A 4,251-nucleotide genomic window follows, 5' to 3' on the forward strand; every position below is an offset into this window, starting at 1 on the left:
ATTCATACGATGTAATCAACTAATAGCTGGATCCGTCCTACAGGAGACAGCAGGTGATCAACGTAACTCCACAAATAAGCAGTCTGTCATGACATTTGAAGTCCATCGTGTGATTTGGTCAGCTTCTAGTCCGCCAAAAGCTTACCAAGCGTCTCTTAAAATACACACACACACATCAACATGGAATCGAAATTTGGTCCCCAAATACTGAATTGTGGCTTTGCTTTCACGTTGTACCTCTGCTGCTGAGGCCCATCGAAGAGCTTACGATCTCCTGCTCCTTAGATCACATACCTTAGTTCTGACACTTATTTCAATGTACCTTTTATGTCCCTTACTTCATTGTATCTTATCCTGTTCTTTTCACTTCATTTTCTTTTATTTTATATTATTGTATGTTATTTTATTGTATTGCGGTTTATTTTGGTTTTTATATTCTTTTATTTTTTACCTTTCTTACCTTCTTTTATAATTCATTATTTTTTTATTCTTGTATTATTTTTTTTATCATTTTATTTTACTTTATTTTATTTTGGTTTTAATTTTCTTGATTTTTTTACTTTTATGATTTTTTTTCAAAAGTCATGTATAAATTCCAATACGTCACATTTGAAATAACTTGGAAACATAAACTGCCTTAGATATGCACATCCTATCAAACACCACGCCAGAACAGCCATAACATAGCACTAATCCAACAAACCACAGCCTAGACATCTTATAATTCTACCCAAAAATTGACCACTAAAGAAGCTGGTGGGTATCAAATCTCAGTAGCCTATTCGACCATGGAAGAAATCATCGATATACTAAGGCTGATGACTAAAACAAGGCGACCAAGTTCCATATCGATACAACCGTAACCAGCTTCCCTCTCCTTACTTCCTCTATTTCTGGATCTCTTCTCTCTCTCTCTCTCTCTCTCTCTCTCTCTCTCTCTCTCTCTCTCTCTCTCTATTCCTTTTACTCCTTTTTCTTCCTTCCTCTTTCCATATCTTTATTACTTTTGTTTTTATTTACTTTGGCATTTTATGTGCTGACTCCGAAGACGATAGCATTTAATGGTCGTTCACTATTTTCTATCAATCAATCGACCGGTTGAGTAAACGGAACCAAGAACGCACCCAAAAATGCATATCAGAAATAAGCGTAAGTCTACGATGCACAAAGAAATGAATGTATAAAGCCTACTATTTACACCTTTTCTTTGTATACATATGTATATACAGATGCATGTATTCATGTGTGGTGGGTGTACCTAGCGGGTAACTGAAGCACATTAAAACACAGAAAAGTGATAATGAAGTCACGACGACAGTATATAATGCCCTGCCAGTGTGTATACTTAGCAGTTATGTAACAGGTGACTAAAATAATATTAAAAATGTATATCTATACGGTCAAATTTTACGTTTACCTTTTATAGTAGCGATACATTTTGTTCAGGTTTCATAAGACTTTTCTTCACTGCAATTTCTGTTGCAAATCAGGGTGAAGGAATGGGTGATAAAATGGAACGGTATCATGTTGCTTTTTCCATAACGACAGGTGGTGAGTGCGAGCTAACGACGCACTCCTCGATTTAATAGTGAAGTCAGTACTTATAGCGGTACCTGCATACAGATCAGTAGACTGACCAGTGCAGAGTTAGCTCTCTTGACTACAGACATGCCTCGGAGACGGAGAAAGGCTTTGAATCACAGACGTTTAGGTTGCTTGATGTTATCCTACCTGATTCGACTATCTGCTCTCTCTCCCCCTCTCCCTCTCTCTCTCTCTCTCTCTCTCTCTCTTTCTTTCTTTCTTTCTTTCTTTCTTTCTTTCTTTCTTTCGTTCTCTCTTACTCTCATACAAACGCGGCCATAAACACAAACGTTTTGGGTAAGTTTAAACTTGCCATAGAAATTCCATAAGACTTTCAAAGAATAGACAGGCGGAAACATGGTAAATATAGAAACAGAAAAAAATCTTATTATAGCAGAGAAGCCATATTATTAATGTGGCATCAACTAAAAGAAGATATGACAATGTTGTCATAAAATCTCTGCATGTTTATGTAGGATGTTAACTTCGTGACTTCGTGTAGGTGCGCGGATATCTGCATCTGAAGAATTTCAAGTGGACGTGCTGTTGTACACAACTTATTGTCTCATAATCAGAACTAGGATCTGAATCAAATAGCGAGGATAATCAAGGTAAGTTTACAGCTGGAGTTGGAATATATTTTAACACCTTCTTTAGCTGGATAACACATGAAATCAGTACCGAAATATATAAAATTCTTAGAATTATGTTTTCTTACTTTGACAACTTTGACATTAATAGGCATTGTTTAACGCTTACCTCTCGTCGATGATTGTTCAGTTTTAATTAATTAACGTTACCACAATGTCTGCTTTTGATTAAATAATACTTAAATTAATTAATATCTACTTTTAATTAACTTGTTAAATATACACTGCCTTGTCCGTCTATTTATCGCTCGGGCGGACGAGTTGTTTTGTCTGAGAATCCAACAAAACACAGTAAACAATACGATTGATCTAATACCCAAGCGGTAGTCAATACACTTCCTTCTGTAACAACAACGAATCTTTATCATTCAGAAATAATTTTCAAACGATTTTTATAAACTATATTTACTCATAAATGAATAGATTTAAACCGTTTATTTTGCTGCCTAGACCTGAAACATGCTACAATTGACCATTTGTAGAGGATTGCTTACTTGAGCCATCTTTGCTACATTCATCCAAGCTTCAATGAATTCAAAGCTACTGGAAAGTAACACTTTCCTTTCTGCCCTCACTTTCCTTTCCAAGTGAAACTTTCAAAACTTATTGAGAGTTTGGCCAAAGATGAAGGTTTCACTGTTTCCAGTCTTGTCCATCACAGAACCTCTTTCGCGAAGGCCACCAGACAGGCAAACACTTCTTGCTCTTCCTAACCAAGGGAAGACGGTAAGGAGGATTTACACAATGGAACCAGCTGACAGCTGGATCCGTCCTACAAGAGACAGCATGGCAGTTGAAGTCCAATGCATGAGCTGGTCAACCTCTAGTCACGAACAAGCGCACCAAGCGCCCCTTAAATTCCACGTACATCTACTTTGAATCGAAATTTGGTCCCCTAATTGCGGCTTTGTGTCTCTCCCACTGAGGTCCATCGAACGATTTTCGATCCCTTGTTCCTTAGAGCACATGTCTTAGTTCTGACAATGCAACCTTTGTGTTTCGCATTAGAAGATTTATCTCACCGCAAGCACGTCGGTTGCAATGCCCTTCCCATGCGGTTCTTCTAAGTTTCTGGCGAGGTTTACCCTCTACACTAGTTTTCTCTGTCGCTACTTCCTTACTAAACTTTCTTGATTCTACTTAATCACTCTTTTCTGGGCGAACCACCATTTTTGTAAACGATCCCTCCGTCAACGTCCGCTTAACAAGTTCTCTAATCCAGTCACTGTAAGATTAGCGTATGGGACGATGTATCCAGTTTCTACAATTCCCCTCCTATCTACAAAGCTTATCTATGTCGACTGTAGAGATCAACAAATCTGTTGTCCGGACAATCTATGCTTGCCCTGTCCACTGGCCCACAAGACACTCTTTCGAGATATGAACTGGATGCCCCGATGCGATTTGTCCAAATTCTGTTCGTTCTGTGTCACTTATTCCAGTTCGGTAGATCTAAGTTCCATACATCTATATTTATTGCGTTTCTTCTTTATGTCTTTTCGGGCCTTTTGCGGAAAATTTTAAGATACAGTGTGTCATATCTGCTTCAGAAATGTATCACATTTTTCTAATCCTACGAGGATAAATGAATAGTTTCTTCTGTCAGGGCCATGTGATCGAAACCGCTAACAGTAAATTTGTTTGTCGCGTTGTTGTTGTTGTTGTTATTAATGGTGTTGGTGTTAATGTTGGTGACGTTGTTTTAGTCGTTATTAGTGCGTGTGCTGCAGCTATTGAAAATGGGTTTTTTAATCATTCTTATTTACAACAGTTTTATTGTTTTCGTTGTTGATGTTGTTTTCATCTTTACTCTTGTCATAGATGTAATTTCGATGCTTTACTTTGATTTCCTCTAAATGGGTAAATCATAGAAAAATACAAATTTTGCCCCGAAGGGCGAAAACAAAACGGAACTAAGCTCCTGGGGATGCTGGTTAGTTTACGACAACACTGAACAAAAGTTTGCTAACACAATCCTATAAAAACATAATTAAAATAAATAAAATCTTAGTGCAAG

This window comes from Octopus bimaculoides, chromosome 12 (genome assembly GCF_046866305.1).
Source record: "Octopus bimaculoides isolate indiv1 chromosome 12, ASM4686630v1, whole genome shotgun sequence".
In the NCBI taxonomy this organism is placed as follows: Eukaryota; Metazoa; Mollusca; class Cephalopoda; order Octopoda; family Octopodidae; genus Octopus; species Octopus bimaculoides.